The following is a 17,134-nucleotide window of genomic DNA, read 5'->3' on the forward strand; positions in this document are numbered from 1 at the left end:
CAAATACAGCAATAATTCTAAAAAAAAAAACAATAATTTACAAAAAGTAAATTCGAATACAAAAAGTAACTCTCTGAATACAAAAGAAATAATTCTCCCAAAACAAAAATAATTTTCTAAATCCAAAAATATAATTTTCCACAAGTAGCAATAATTTATCGCAAGCGGAAGAGTTGACACAAAGTATCACTTACAAACGTCCGATTTACAATCGAAAAAAAAACTGAGAAAACTTTGATCAAAGAGAAATATGGGAAGAATAGGGAGAAATGTATCAGCGAGGTGAGTACATATATCAAAGTATAAGGTAGCCGGTCACAAACGTGCCTGAAATGGTAACGTAATAGCGATGATAAATTTCGTTTCTGCGTTGCGACGGCCCTGGACTTGAATTTCACCGATACCGTGATAAAGGCAGCCCTGCGGCTTCGTCGCCGGAGTGCCAGTGAAATATTTCCACGCAATTTACATCGTCTGCGAAGTCCGCGGGCTTCCCTTGCACGCCCACGGGCAACACGGAGAATACGTAATGTCCGAGCTGGTAGCAGCACGCTTCGACCTTCTATTTTACAAATTACCCGACTGATCGTATCGCGGTACTCATGAACAGGGGGACTTTTACATTGAGAGTCAACGCACGGGACTCTGACAATATCACCGGTGCATGCTTTGATTCGTGACGACTTTTTTATTTGGAGGTAACTGCACATAGATTTTTTGCCGATGGGCTGGGAATGTGTACTTGAAAATAGTTTAAGTCGAGGTATGATTTATGTGGAAACGCAGAAAATCGATTTTTAGATGTCAAGTTCAGAGGTTTCTTAATTCTCAAATTTACAGATTGACAAACGTCATATTGGGAAATTGGAAATTTTGGAATTTGAGGAAATTGGGAATTTATAGATTTGGGAATTTGAGGTTTTGAGAAATTGGGAAATTGGGAAATGGGGAATAAGGAAATTGGAAACTTGGAAATTACAAATTTAGAAAATTGGGAAGTTGGGAAATTGGGAAATTGGGAAATTGGGAAATTGGGAAACTGGGAAATTAAGGAATTGGGAAATTAGGCAACAGCGAAATTGGGAATTTAGAAAATTGGGAAATTAGGAAAGTGGGAAATTGGAAACTCCAAAAGTGGGAAATTAGAAAATTGGGAAACTTGGAAATTGGGAAATTGGGAAATTGGGAATTTGGGAATTTGGGAATCTGGGAATTTGGGAATTTGGGAATTTGGGAAATTAGGAAATTACAAAATTAAAAAGTTGGAAACTCCAAAACTGCGAAATTAGAAAATTGGGAAATTGGGAATTTGGGAATTTGGGAATTTGGGAAATTAGGAAATTGAGAAATTGGGAAATTGAAAAAGTGGAGAATTGGCAAATTGAGAAATTGAGAAATTGAAAATATAGAAATTGGAAAATTAAGAAGCTGGAAATTTTTAAATTCTCAAATTCTTAACTTTTTAAGCCACAAAATTCTAAATCATTAAACTCTCTATTTCCCAAATTTCCAAACGTTAAATTTTCAAATTCTTAAGCCAGGAAAATTCAAACAACAATAACTTCAAATTTTCTGAAAGAAACAGTGCAAAGAAAAATAACGTGAGATGAAAAATGAAAATAGCGTTTGTTCATTTATGTAGAGGGTAATTATCTCGTATACTGTTATTAGCATTAGAGGCAAGAAATCTTCCCCTTTAAAACACATTTCATTTTCACTTAGCGACGGCCAGTGGTTCTCGAGATATCGCGGTTTAAAGTGAGCCATAATTTTGCATGCGTCACTGTGTTTATCCTACTCGTGCATTCTCATCTTTCGCTCGCACTCCATTCACTGACCTAACCTAACTACGGTAGACACGTGGTAGTCCAGCAACAGACATTGAATCAGCGTCTTTTCCACTGCTATTACTAGTACTCATAGGCATTTCTGACAAAAAGAATTGGGGTCACTGTATTTTGAGGAATTTGTGTCATTCATGTGTTTCGATAAGCTTTGCGAAGATTGAGAGATAAATAATACTGGAATTTGTGAGTTTGTTAGTTATTAAACTTTCAAATTTGCGTATTTCTGTAGTTGTTAGTTTTCAGATGTTAATTTAAGAAATTTTGAAATTTAGTAACTTTCAAATTTCAGGTAAAAAAATTGCTTCATTCCCAATTCTCCAATTGTTCAATTTTTCAATTTTTCAACTTTTCAATTTTTCAATATTTCAATTTTTCAATTTTTCAATTTTTCAATTTTTCAATTTTTCAATTGTTCAATTGTTCAATTGTTCAATTTTTCCATCTTTAAGTTTTCAATTTTTCAACTTTTCAACTTTTCAACTTTTCAACTTTTCAATTTTTCAATTTTTCAATTTTTCAACTTTTCAATTTTTCAATCTTTCAATTTTTCAATTTTGCAACTTTTCAACTTTTCAACTTTTTAACTTTTCAATTTTCCAATTTTTCAATTGTTCAGTTGTTCAGTTGTTCAATTCTTCAATTCTTCCCTTCTTCAATTCTTCAATTCTTCAATTCTTTAATTCTTCCATTTTTCAATTTTTCAATTATTCAATTATTCATTTCTTCAATTCCTCAATCCTTCAACTCTTCAATCCTTCAATTTTTCAATTTTTCAATTTTCCAATTTCCCAAATTCCTATTTCCTATTGTCCATTTCCCCATTACTCACTTCTTAATTTCCCAATTTCCTAAATTCCCAAATCGTCAATTTCCTATTTCCCACTTTACCATTTCCCAAATTCCCAAATCGCCAATTTCCTAAATTCCCAAATTTCCAAGGTGAGTAAATTCGAAGCCGCACCACTGAAACCTGAACCAACAGAAAATTCTCATTTCCCCACAGTCCCATTTTCCCTAGAGAAGCCTACGATGTTCTCCAATGTACCTATGTACATAAGTACATATACTTCCAAGTATCTCGTGAAAATGCATATGCTTTTATCTTTCGAAACCAGCGCCGACCCGACGCGACTTTTCATAATGAAACTCCCGTCAATCTTTCTCCTCTCGGTTATTCGACGCGATTTCTTTTTTTCTTCCAGCTTCCTGTAATTTCTGCCGCGTATTTGTGACGCAACATGATGAAAGTGTACCCTGTATTTTCAGGAAACGCGCGTCATCGTCGAAGAAACGGTGCCGGTGACCCGCAATAACTGGACGAATTGTGAGCACTGATATAAAAAAAGAAGAAAGAAGAATGTAAATTCTACTACAACCGCTGAAATGCATGCTGCCGCACCAGTATAAGTTAACCGGTTGAATGCAATTTCTTGTTGCTACGTTATGAACGTGTAAGGATGGTGAAATCTCGTACGAATTTTTGTTTTGCTACGTGGGAGAAATGGGAAATTGTATGAACCGTTTGCTTGAAGAATAGTGATGCTTTATTGTGTAATTTATTATAGAACTCTTTTAACTTATTATGGAATTTTTAAATTATTGTAGAATTATATTTTGGAGTTAGACGTGTATCTGGCATTTATTTATCTAGTCTGACCAATTCGAGCAGTAACTCCAAACATCTGTATTCATGCGCCAACTCATGGGTTGAGTACGGTAGATCTTTCACTTTTTTCACGAACGTCATCGTTGACAAACGGTTTATAATTTTTCGACAATTTTTTACTATAGAATTTACTTTATATGAAGATATTTTCGTAAGATGTTAGAGGGAAGACTAAATTATGAAAATAAAAAAACTTGTAACATTTCTTTCCTACTTTAAATAATAATATAATAGAACGATAACAGTTGTATGAAATAGCCTGTACATTTTCTTTGCAAGTAAACACACCATAAAATTGGAAGTCAAAGTGGAGCTAAGTGGAAAGTAAAAAAATAATCTTGGAAATATAATTAGCTGACAATCTAAGGAAGAGAGTTTCTGGCTTTTAATACTGAAAGATAATTATCATAATACGTATTCTGCTGTATCGCTGATGCGGTAAATGACAAACTTATGATAAAAACAGAACTAAAACAGCTTAAACTTTCCAAGTACTTTGCAATACAATGTTTTTACCTTTCAACGGAACGAAGCAGTTTTATCCTCGTTCTAGGTTGAACTACTTGTCTCGGTAAACATGCTAGTTAAAAATCTTACGGAAAAGAAAGCGGGCTACTTTAATTAACAACGCATTTACGTAAAAGAGTTTCTTTTAAGAAAGGTTGCTTCTTCTCGTTAATGTGGATATACGTCTCGGTATGAAAACAGGGTTACGTGAATAAGAGATGGAGGGAGAAATTGACGGATGTTGGAAATTTATGGATGTGGGCGTTTGCGAGTTGAAAATTTGGGGAATTGAAAATTTCAGGCTTTGGATGGCGGTGTTTGGTAATTTGAGATTTTTGGTAGATGGAGGTTGGAAAATTTGGGATTTGCAAATTTGGGAATTGAAATTTTGGGTGTTTGGGACTTGGAATTTTGCCAATTTTAAATTTGACGATTTGGAAACTTCAGGGTTTAGGAATTTTCGCAATTTGCTTGGGAAATTTTCCAATTTTCCAATTTCCCACTTGCCCAATTTTCCAATTTCCAAAATTGTCCATTGTCCAATTTCTTAATTTCCCAAATTCACAATCTCCCTATTCCCTATTTCTCCAATTTCCAATCTCTCCATAAGGTTTTAGTAATTAAGGGTATTGGAAATTAGGGAACTGAAAATTTGGTGATTTGAAAATTTCAGGATTTCAGAATTTGATGTCCTGGCAATTAGGAGATTTGAAAATTTGAAAGTTTCAGATTTGCAAACTTGGGCCTTGGAAATTTGATTATCTTAGAATTGAGTACCTTCGAAACTTAAAAATCATAGAAAAGAAATTTGTAAAATCGTAAATTCGTAAATTCGTAAATTTACATCTCTGTAACTTTGTAACTTCGAAACCTTACTACATAAATTTCGAACTCACCTAACCTCTAAATACATAAATCTTGAATTTCAGAAATTGAAGAAAGTACAGAACCATCAACGACAACAAAATATTAACAACATAACACAAAATAATCGTATAAATTCCAAAATATTAAAAACACAAGTGAATCGTCTGAAGTCTCCATTGTATTAAAGGTCTGATTTCTCGGACGCTCGTCAGCAACGCGTTGTTTTCAAAACGAGCCACTAACTTAACATGCATTCTGCTCTTACACTCATGCATAAACCGTATGTAACAGCATCGTCGTGTTTCTCTGCTAACGAACCCTTGGCATCGTGCTCGCAACGAGGGCTCACAAAAAGAAAGCGCTCGTTTGTTTGCAGCTCGTATGATTCCCCTGTTCGTGGGCACTAGCCTGTATTCGCGGGCCCTTTATTCGTCTCACGATTTCTCGATGCACATATCATTGACCCCGATGATTACTATTGTTTGCCACAGATGAACGTTTAACAAAGTAACATCGATTTACACTCGTAAATAAAATTTAATATATGAAATTAGATACATGAAACTTGATACATGGAACTTGATACATGAAACTTGATACATGAAACTTGATACATGAAACTTGATACATGAAATTTGATACATGAAACTTGATACATGAATCTTGATACATGAATCTTGATACATGGAGCTTGATACATGAAACTTGATACATGAAACTTGATACATGAATCTTGATACATGGAGCTTGATATATGAAACTTGATACATGAAACTTGATACATGAATCTTGATACATGAAACTTGATACATGAAACTTGATACATGAAACTTGTTACATGAAACTTGTTACATGAAACTTGATACATGAATATTGATACATGAATATTGATACATGGAGCTTGATACATGAAACTTGATACATGAATCTTGATACATGAAACTTAATACATGAAACTTGATATAAGAAACTTGATACATGCAACTTAATACCTGAAATTTGATACATGAAATTTATTATATACACTTTATTATCTACGTTCTATACGTATCTTTATTATGCTTGATCGAAAAAGTGCTTTGATACATGATTATTATGATATGATATGATAGCTTATGTTGATAGATTATACATGTTGAAATGATTCATTCAGAGAACTCTTTATTTGACTGTTCGAGTCCCTTCGACGAGTTTTTACGTTTCACAAAAATTTGGAAAGGGTGCAATTTTTGTGACATAGGAAACAGGGAATTTGAAGTATAGAGAATTTACGACATAGGAAGAAGATACGTTCGTAGAAAAAGTTGGCAATTTATAGATTCGTTAGTTCGTAAATTTCAAACTCACCCAATAAGAAAATACGAAAATCGAAAACTACGTAAATTTAGAAAAATACATAACGTGAAAACGATCATAATCCTTGCATTAAATGCTCACCGAGATCACCAGCCCTAACAATATAATCAAATCAACCTACAGCTGGTTGTACCTTTGTCTAACAACAGGAATGCAAACGTATCATAATCCTGTATCTTAGAAAGCACGTTCACCCCCGTGCAATAAAATCAGCTAATTGAAATAACTAATTTCGCGAGCGACTAAATGGGTTATTAGCGTGCTACGCGTAGTCGGTGCAATTGAAATTCCAGCACGAAAGTTGAAAACGAATTCGAGGCCCACGGTACGTGTCGAATGAAAGCCGGGTAGATGGAAACGCGCATCCTCGAATAATGTAACACGCGAAGGGTGACGGAGGGTGAGCGAAGGATGGCGGTGGCTGCTGTCGTAGAAAGTGGATGTATCTCGATGCAAAGTTAACGCGACGTTCCCGAACACACGGTGTTCGGTTCATTATCCTGTCGTCTGCAATTTCGCCTCGTAAACCAGCTCCGTTGTCGCTTCAGCCGCATGCAATATTATTTCTTGCATTGTTCGTTTCCGGTACATGGCCGGGGCGTACGTTTATTGCTTTAGTGCCGCGTCGTTTGCCTCGTGATGCAATTGTCGAGCGAGTTCGAGCGTCTTCAACGCGATTTACCTTGGCTTCTTACTCGCGAATATGTCCCCGATGACGGAACTTAATATGTTCATGATGTTTCGAAATCATATTGGGGAAAGTGATGATGCTACAATGCTAATGGATTTTATAGCGACTGAGTTCGAAGCGTTCGCTTCTACTGTTTTGTAGTTTAGTCAAATATTGGAGGAACAGAGGGTGCTTGTTTTGGAATACATGTCACAGCGAGAGGATTAGATAGTAATATTTTTATTTCTTCACATTTGTAATTTCAAATGAGGAAATGAGGAGTGGGGAAATTGGATAATTCCGAATTACCGAAGTGGGAAATTGGGCATTGGAAATTTAGGAAATTGGGAAATGGGGCAAATAGAAAATGGGGTTTTCAGAAATTGGGAAATTGGAAATATTCACAAAATTCCCTATATCACAAATTTCCTATACCCCGAATTCCCTATATTCCAAATTCCTTATACCCCAAATTTCCAATTCCCCAAACTCCCTATTCCCCAAATCCCTTATTACTCAAATTTCCAATTTCCCAAATTTCTGATTTCCCAAATTTCCAATTTCCTAAATTTCTCATTTCTCAAATTTCCTATTTCCCAAATTTCCAATTTCCCAAATTTCCAATTCCCCAAATTTCCAATTCCCCAAATTTCCAATTTCCTAAATTTTCAATTTCTCAAATTTCCAATTTCCCAAATTCCCTACTCCCAAAATTTCCTACACACCAATTCCCTATTACCCAAATTCCCCACATCCCAAATTTGCCATTTCCATTATTCCCCATACAATTTTTCAAATCTCCCAATTCCCAAAATTTCCAAAACTCTCCAAACTTACAAATTCTCAAATTACCTAATGTCCAACGAAATCCTAATTTTCAGTAACCATTTTCTCGAACATGAAGCATGAAGCATTGAATGTATTATTAAAACCATACGATCTGTATTCATTCCAGATAGAAATTCAAGTTACTTTAAACGTTATTAAGGGAGGTTGTCGTTTACGAACGGAGGAGGGGAAAATTGTCCTGAGAAATACGGAGTACTATGGGGTCCTCGAAGCACGTTCTACTGACTGCATTTGAACTTTCGTTCCGCGATCTTTGAATTTCAACGAGAACATGCTCCGTTCTTTTCTGTACACGTATGGAACCATGTGAAACTTGAATTTTGATGTACTGTCTGGGAACACTGTTTTGTAATATCGAGATTAACGCGATGTAATTTTTCCTTGACGTCTGTGCGAACCGCGTACAGTTCACTCTTCATCTCCATACTTCGTATATTTAGACTCGGTAACATTTCGTTCTATTTTCATCAATTTTAGTGATTTCATTATATTTTTTTGTTAATCTATAATGTAGTTATGTCCTAATATTTGTAATTACGTATTATACAAAACATGAAAGTTTCTTATTCAATATTTGAAACGTGGTAAGTTTTCGTCGAAATAATTTCGTATGTCCACTTTAAAACTTGAACTACCAACCAGTCAAAATGGCTGATTCCAGATTTCTCATTTTATATTACAAAATTTTGTTGTCGTAATTTTATGGAAATGTCTGTCATAGTTTGTTGAGGTAAAAACTAGTTCTCCATGTTACTTGATATTTTAGTATTTATTTATTTCCCTTTCCATTTAATTTTTCATTCTTCGATAAGTGAGCATTTCATGTCGGTAGTTTTAGTGCTAAATTTTCATTTTATTTTAATACCAATTTCATTAATATTTCAAATATCTTTCTGAACAATGTTTTTCTGACACAAAACAAATTTGACATCTTCCTAAATTTGTTCGTATTTAAAGACTTCATACCTACAATAAATTTATCAGCGACGCAAAACTAGAAACTTGAATGCATCATCTATTTAAAGAAAATGAAAACAACGATAAAATATATTATCGTGTAGCAATATCTTAGAAATCTCGCAGTCTGTCAAAGTTTTCCCAATAAGGAAGTGTATTTTACATTCTAGTAGAAATAATATTGCCGAAGTCGTAGCGAAATCCTCTCTACCAGTTAATTACAAAATCAAGGTTCGCTAATATGTTTCGGCCGGGTCAAAGGCAAATTCGTTAGCGTCTGTATGCTTAAATCGAAGTTCCCCGAACAAACAAAGTTCGTCAGCATAGCACGTTGAAGTTGTTAGACAGAACGCCGACGAAAGTTCAAGGCCCTTATCGTCTCTTCCTGTGCGGGCTCACGTGCCTGAGTTTCTCGAATGTTTCCGGAAATGGCAAGTTACTGACGCTAGTGGTTGTCGATTAGAATTGTGTCCACGTCAACTGGGACACTGTAAGCTATGTCCTAATCGCTACTTCACTGACATTACTTTTTTTATTTACTAATATTACTTTCACTGATATTTCTTTGTAGGACGTTGCGATGAAACTTTCTTTCGTTGTGATGAAACTTGGGTATTATTGTTAAATAAAGTATCACTAGAAAATAGGGGACTATCGCTAGATATGGGGAATCACTGTTAAAGGGAGGAGTACCGGAAAAAGGAGTACCATCGTTACACTGGGAAACATTGCTAAATATGGCGAACCACCGTCAAATGTGGGATCATTATAAAATGGCGGATCAACATTAAATGGAGGACCATCACTAAATATGGCGGATCGCCGTCAAATGTGTGATCGTCATAAAATGGCGGACTACGGTTACTCTGGAAATCATTGATAAATATGGCGAACTACCGTCAAATGTGGGATCATTGTAATATGGCGGATCAACATTAAATGGAGGACCATCGCTAAATATGTCGGACCGCCGGCAATTGTGGGATCGTCGTAAAATGGCGGACTACGGTTAAACTGAAGGCCATCGCTAAATATGGTGGACCACCGTCAAATGTGGGATCATGGTAAAATGGCGGATCACCATTAAATTGAGGACCATCACTAAATATGACAGACCGCCGTCAATTGTGGGATCGTCGTAAAATGGCGGATCACCGTTAAACTGGGAACCATCGCTAAATATGACGGACCACCGTCAAATGTGTGATCATTGTAAAATGATAGAAACTAGAATTACAAAAATCGTATTCTAAACATCACCTCAAAAATTGTTTCCTATGCCACAAATAAAAGATAAAAATCTACAGTCGTTAAACGATAAATTAGGTATAACCCATTTGTACAAAAATATTAGAAATTATTCGATAGCTGGTAAAAGTGTCTAACGTATTGCATGGTGTAGATTTATATCGCATTAGGCGGTTAATTTATTTTCCAAGATAAAGTAGAATCGATTCGGTTCTCGGAGTTTATCGCATTAATTGGAATTTATCGACGAAATTGTACGTGGTTCAGAAGTTATTCGGCGTAAATCAAATCCTTTACAGAGGCGTCAGATGCAAAGGTCGTATTCTGAAACAATGCCTTCCAAGTAAAGTCCTTTCATCCAGTCTCTAATACCGCCACGGGAAAAAATGCACTCTGCATTTTCCTTCCATTGATCGATTCAGAATTTCGACCGCGTTTCTTTTCCTCCGCGATCCTCTTTCCGACACTTCTTTCGCACGACCCCGAATAAAATCGACGGAAGAATGGCAGCGTTTAATTCCGTTCGTAACACAATTGCGATTCTTCCAGCCAATGCAATCCGTAAATAATGCATTCGCCTAGCTACCTGGTGGAACGTCGTTCCTGTAAATCTGGCATGCATCGAGGCGCGACCGTGGGAATCGTGAACAGAAAAGGACGATAAAGTATGTTAAAATGTACGAGGAAATCAGTGAAACAATCGCTATATGGTTTATACTCTGTTATTTTGTTTTCTGCCATTAAATTCGAGAGCGCGTTAGAATTTATCGTACAATTATCTGCTGAAGCACAGTTCATTCGAGAGCTGTGTAAAATGCGTCATTAATGGAGTAGGTCTGAATGGTATTAAAATTGTTATATTGTAATAATTTAAATTATTATGTCAACAGTAACTTTGTATTAAAAGTAATTTTATTTGCAGTGTCATATTAAAACTTTAATAGCCGCAGTCAAATGTCGCCAGTGGTCGGCAATATTTTTGAAGAATTAATTTAAAAAAACTTTATGTATATTCACCAAATAATTTAACGTGTGTGAATATACACATAAAACAGACGAAAACAACAATAATTATGACACATTTTATATTTTTCTTTGTGTGATAATTATTAAAGCAACCACCTATGTTCATCAATCGTCACACACATGTGTGAGCGACCATTAAAGTGTTAACGCCACATTGAGATCCACCGACATTTAACACAGAGTTACTGTGTATTTAGTTTACATAAATAACAAAATACATGATTAAAGGTTGAAACATGAACTAACTATCTTCGTAATAATATATTTTAATTTCAGCCAATCTTATAAAATGAAGTTGCAAAAACTAGTCAGAATGAGTAACTAGAAAGCTTGATCCTAAAACAGTAAAATCAACAATAACTTAATATCTTTGATCACACATCATCTGATAGAGTACTAGAGTACTGTACATGTGAACGTGTTAAACATCTTGAATGAAGCTGTTCGAATATGCTCCACTTATGTCTGACCATATAACATACTCATACTACTTGTCGACTGACACTGAGCGATGATTGCCGGCAACGATCGATCCGAAGCATACAATATTTCGTGATAATATTCGTCGCAAATTTTAGAATCTGTGATTTGAGAACTTAGGAATTTTTAGCGTGGAGGGTTTGTATAATTTGAAAATTCGGACTTAAATATTTTGGAATTTGAGGATTTGGAAATTTAGGAATTTAGAGGTTTGGGAAGTTGAGAAACTGAGAATTTAGGGCATCTGTAACTTGACGCATGATGTACTAGGGAAATTGAAAATTTAGAGAAATTTTAACCTCTAAAAATTGAATAGTTTGCAAATCAAAAATTCTTAAAATTTGAGAATAAAATGATAAAAACGACAAAAACTTGGAAACTGTTTATAATTTTATTTATACTAAAATGCTTACATTAATGTGGTAACAGTATACACTAATTGCAGCCTTAATAATATTGCTATAAATTGCTATATTTAATCTTAATTATAACTCTAAAATTGTAACAAACTACCCTAAAATACAGTCCATATAATCCACATAAATATCCACATAAATTGTCCCCAAAAAATCCACCACCCAGAAATAATCCACAAAGTTTGTCTACCTCCACATTCCCCCAGCGAATACACACAAAATGTTCAAATTAAAATCTTGAATTCAAATCAAAGAAAACACGTCGATAACACGAGGAAAAGCTCATAACCGGATCCAATAAAGGGGGTTCATTCTTCCGTACGACGTACGTACGTCAATTACCTTATACCTGGCCCGTACGAATCGAACCAGCCAATGAGAGAAAGAAACCGACAAAATGGTCGGCAGTCGAATAAGCTTCGGCAAATAACTGGCTCGCAAACATTCCCAAAGGATAGCTGGTGCAATCGGCTTTCAATCGACCCGCTACTACGTGTGGTTCCTGTTTGGCTGGCGGTTCCTTCAATGGCGTTGATTAGTAACTACTTTCGGAAGTGGACCGACAGTAGCCGTGTTCTCGTGCACGCGTTCCTGAGCAACAAAATAAAAAAAAACACACAGAGAAACTAACAACGAGGAAAGACGTGGTCGAGGAAAACCGATGAAAAGAAAGTGGAAGATACTCGTCGACATGGTGGTCGGCACATTTCCTATCGTCTAGAAGTAACTGGATCGAACTGAAACTTCTTATCATTGCAGCTGCAACGTTTCGAGAGAACCTCGGGGAGGTGTAAGTTTTCGGATGAGCAAAAATTTGAAGAAAAGAGGGTTCAAATTTAGATATTTAGCAATTTACGGATTTGGGGATTTGTGGAGTTTGGTGAGATGGAGATGTGGGGATTTGCAGGATTTGAAATTTGAAGAATTATGGTTTTAGGGATTTGGGGACTCAGATAATTGGGAATTTGGAAGATTTGGGGAAGGAAGGAGTTTTTCAAATTTGCGGAATTTGGAGATTTAGGAATTTTGGAATTTGGAAGATTGTACATTTGGTGCTTAAAAATTTGGGAATATGGGAAATTTCAAACTTGAGAATTGGGGGTTAGGAAATTTAAGAATTTGGGAGATTTCAAACTTGAGAATTTGGGGATTAGGAAATCTAGGAATTTGGGGAGTTTGGAAATTCGAGAATTCGACAATTTGTAATTTGTAAATTTCGGGAATGTGTAACTTGAGAATTCAGAAACTCGAGAATTGAAAAACTTAGGAACACATATAAATTTCGAATTTTCAAACTTTACAAATTGACATCCTCCTAAATTAAAATACTCAAAAATAAAGACTCTAAAATCTAAAAATTCAAAAATTTCAAATTCAAGATAGACCGAATTTTCTCCAGAAAATGTATAGCACAACCCAATACCTATTTCCTCTAAAGCAATAAGAAGTCTTCATTGCAGCTGACTACACACTATCTTCGTGTGTGGCATATCTAGTAGATATATGTACATGGAAGACCGTAACGAGCAAAGGCTCGACTACGAAACGGTACAAATTGAATTTTAGCGGCATGATTCGAACGATCGCGTATCTGGAAAGAGGGAAGAAGAGAAGAGGAAGAGGTCGGTCCATTATCGGTCAGAAGGAGGATCGTTAAATCATTGGCACGGCGGTGGTGGCAATTCCGGTTCTCGCGGTTCATTAGAGCTGCACGGGATACATCGTTCGAAATGAACCAAATCGAACGGTTCGTTGTTAGCAGCCACGTCGTGCGACAATCAGATTATCGTAATGTCAGACTGCGAGAAGATTTTCTGCTTCCACCTGGTTGCTTTAATTCTTGGTCGATTCTTTTACCTTGCGAATCGTAAGCTTTTACTTCTGTATGTACGATGTAGGTACACTCTTTACGATAAAAGCATGCATAATTATTTATCATATTTAACATATTTATTTACGATATGTGTAATCATTTATTATGTAGTTATTTAGTATTATGATAAGAGTATGCATCGTAACGTAGACTTTTCCTTATCATTTTTATGGAAGCAAATGTGAAATACACGCGATTGCTAGTTGCCGCCATCTTGGTTTCTACGTCCATGGCGTACAGCTAGAGTTTATGTAATTAATCTAATTAATTAATATCATCGATTATTATTAGTCAGTGTTCTATATCGCTGTCCAGTCATGTCATCTAATTTTCAGTAACTAATATCACGAATATCACCCGAATTGTTATCGCTGTCCTCCACGATACTGTCCAGTGAGAATGTGAATCCCATTTCCGCCAGAAAATATCTAATTAATTAACGTCGTTCGAATTATTAGTAATGAGTGTCTTCAACGATATTAGTCCATCGAGACTGGATAACAAATATCGTCCAATTAATCAGTATCGTTAGAATGATTATCCGTAATCAGTCTGCGATGTTATTGCCAAGCGAGAACATAAACGTTATTATCAGTGAGCAATGGTTGGTCGTTATCTCTACGAAGCAGATGAAAGAGTGTCGTTAACGAGGCATGAGTACGTAACGAAATTGCAACGTTATCAAACCGATGATTACATTTCCCGTTTCCAACATGTCAGATGCTGCAGAACTATTTCCAATTATCCTAGATCGCTCGGGAATCGGGACGAACTCGACCGTCCACGGCCACGTTTTCCATAATCCCGAACCGTGGCCAAGGGACCGTACAGAATTCCATCCGGGAGAGGTCAAAGCGGGTCCCGACGACATCCAGAAATTCCCGCACAGATGAAATTTCGCCGCAGAATTTAAAATGGTTCGTTAGTATACCATCTGGCTTCCGGCGGATCTGCATGTGAACCGCGAATCTCGTGATGGCCGTCTCAACGACGTGAGTGTAGGTAGCCGTGTGGTCATCGTCTATAAACACGGCTCATGCAGCCGTGTAATATTCGATATCATGGCCGGATAGACAGCCACTCGTATCAAAGGAATTTTTCTGATCGAACGTTCTTTGTAAGAAGATCGAGTCCGCCCTTCGCTCATAAGCTTTCGAGAACCTGCTTGCGAACCGTACACGAGTCTCGTGGAAGACTATCGGCGAGTATTACGTGTAGAACCGACTCTAATAACCCCGTATGTCCGAAACGCAAACAGCTTTGTCCAAGGCACACAAGTTTGACCAAGATTTTAAGACCAGTTTCTCGGAGATTATGTATAGCTTCGTCGACGATTACGGTGACAGTTTAACGCAGTGATTGTCCTGTCACTCTTATGTGATTGATGCCTATGTTTACGCGGATCCTTGTTCACCATTTTGCGAGTGACAACCTTATGGCGTTTACTATGTACATGTTTAAGACTATTAGGGAATTATGAATTATTCAGGCAGGTTTGAATAATTGATTAACTTTATTATTCTTATTTTGAAAGTAACATAAAATGTAACCTTGTCACCTATATGTTTATGTAGAAGTTTGTGACAAATGATTTTATATTTTTTACTATGCATACGCTTAAGATTTTTTAAGAATTATGAGTTATTTAGACTGGGATAAGTAAGAAATTGTTTTAACTAATTCAATAATTTTATTTTGTATACGCTGTACAAAATTTTAAGCTTTTCTTGTATGTATGTAAATAATTTTTAAATAATTTCTTGAGTTATGGAAATTATTACACAAAATATCAAAGAGTAGTACTAGGTGAATTGTCTTCTACCTTACGTATTTTATCATTTCTTCCTATATTATTATAAACTATTTAGTTTTTATCCTTGTCAGAAATTATGACTTTCATCCCCGTAAAGTGAGGCTACGTTCTACCTTGCTGAATTCGTCAATGAACCTTTTCAGATAATTTTACAGAAAGCAACATAATTCAATTAATTGGCTAATAATTAATACTTCAAAAACTGAAGTATATTAACTAATGAAATACTTCAAAAACTGAAATTAGTTCAACTATAAATAATCACTAAAAGTATACTCAGAATAAAGTATTATATTATTAAATATTACAGTAAACCATTATGTATCATAAAACTATAATAGTTTACTAAGAATTAATTACTACCTGACAGTATGTTTTAATAAAAAGTACACAGTATATTGTTTCGAATATTCTGTAATACCAAAAGTGTTGACAGTCGGCGAATAACCCGGTTCACCGTTTCTGTAAACGTTTTCTGTATTTTGCTGAAATCGTATCAAGGATTGTTCGAATGTTTCCAAACAACGCTACTTCTCACTGTGAAACTTCTCGGTACACACTGCACCCGTAGAATCCCAGTAAAAACAGTACCAATACCTACAAGTAAAAACAACTAAAAGCTGTTTTATAAGTGTAACACCATAAATACTCTGGTAGAAAGTCAGAACAAAATTCCTCTTTCGATGGGCTTTAATGATATTAACTCGTTTCAGGGTGAATCGTGTATATCATACCTCATTATAAATTTACCATCGATATTGCAATAAATTTGCCAATATATTGCAATAAGTTTGCATAAGTTTGTATTGTTTTCATCACATCTTAACTGAATTTCAAATAATAATTTAAGAATGACAATTTTAAGATGTTCATAACAACTTGCTCATCGTATTCACTTAGTGAAAGAAGAAATTTAATAAACAGAATATCATGTATAATATTTTCAGAAATACCCAAACATATTTTAATTTCAATGTAAAATTCAAGAAACTTAACATTAATACGTATTTCAATAACCCGTCCCAGTTAACAGAAACATCGCCTCGAATCGTCACACTCGGAATAATCAATTTCTCGCAAAAACACGGCGATGGGGGAACAAAAAGGCTTTCTTGGAGGGTCTTCCTACGACTCCATTTTCATTCGCTCGCAATTCTCCGTCCGCCCCGTACAAGCAATTTTACGTAACGGTCTCCAAGCAACCCGTTTCTTCGCGCAGCGTAAGAAACGTGATTGAAATTACCCCTCGAAGACCGGGTTCCTTCTAATTAAAGCAAGCGTCCGTGGCTGCATTCAATGTTACACGTTCTCACGAGCGTCCTCCTCGATCATTTTAACTCTGACGACCCACGATTCAATGAACATACAATTTCTATCGCACGAAACGAGTCAGGACGGCCGCCATTTTCCCGCGCTAGCATCGACGCTTCGTTCTCCGCTGTAATCGCTTTTTCTCCGTTGAATCTTGCATTTCCGTTGTGAACACAAATGGCACGGCAACGGAAGCGCGGAAGAAAGCATCGGCTGAGAAAATTCAGTCAAAGGAATCACCTTCCCTG

At 35.9% G+C, this 17,134-nt stretch overlaps 2 protein-coding genes across 12 annotated transcripts in view; one reads left to right on the top strand and one right to left on the bottom strand.

The window, feature by feature from the left end:
- The window catches only part of LOC143265178 (uncharacterized), a 430,584-nt gene extending 427,200 nt beyond the window's left edge, over positions 1-3,384 (top strand). The window contains exon 4 of the transcript XR_013039373.1: positions 3,114-3,384. The gene's annotated coding sequence lies outside the window, so the exon portion shown is untranslated. The remainder of the gene's footprint in view (positions 1-3,113) is intronic.
- KaiR1D (Kainate-type ionotropic glutamate receptor subunit 1D) overlaps positions 1-17,134 on the bottom strand; it is a 349,648-nt gene that overhangs the window by 118,866 nt on the left and 213,648 nt on the right. The window lies entirely within an intron of this gene.

The sequence above is a fragment of the Megachile rotundata genome, chromosome 9, assembly GCF_050947335.1.
Source record: "Megachile rotundata isolate GNS110a chromosome 9, iyMegRotu1, whole genome shotgun sequence".
NCBI classification, from domain to species: domain Eukaryota; kingdom Metazoa; phylum Arthropoda; class Insecta; order Hymenoptera; family Megachilidae; genus Megachile; species Megachile rotundata.